We start from the raw sequence: 499 nt of genomic DNA, 5'->3' as shown, positions 1-499 counted from the left end.
TGTAGGTATAAACCAGTGTGGAAAGTGTAAAAAACAAACACATTTAAAGGGCCGGGGGGGGGGGATGGCATTTGAGCTGCCCCACACTCCTTTGAAAGCAAAGTTTAGCTCCCTCTAGGGTTACCAGCTCTGGGTTGGGAAATACCTGGAGATTTTGGGGGGTGGAGCCTGAGGAGGGCGGGCTTTGGGAAAGGGAGGGACTTCAGTGGGGTAGAATGCCATAGAGTCCACCTTCCCAAGTGGTCCTTTTCTCCAGGTGAGCTGATCTCTGCTGCCTGGAGATCCATTGTAATAGTGGGAGATCTCCAGCCACCACCTGGAGGTTGGCAGCCCTAGCCCCCTTCCCCTAGTAGCTGCAGGTGGGGAGATAAACAGGGTATCAATATATCAAATGAATAAACTTGAAGTGTTTCTCTGAGGACTTAAGGTGGATTATGGCCCCGGTCACATGGGCCGGATATCGCGGGGGGGGGGGGGGGGGGGGCAATTTGCCCCGTGC

Source organism: Gekko japonicus, unplaced genomic scaffold (genome assembly GCF_001447785.1).
Source record: "Gekko japonicus isolate JY-2015 unplaced genomic scaffold, Gekko_japonicus_V1.1 scaffold1156, whole genome shotgun sequence".
Classification (NCBI taxonomy): Eukaryota; Metazoa; Chordata; class Lepidosauria; order Squamata; family Gekkonidae; genus Gekko; species Gekko japonicus.
This window is presented reverse-complemented; position numbering follows the sequence as displayed.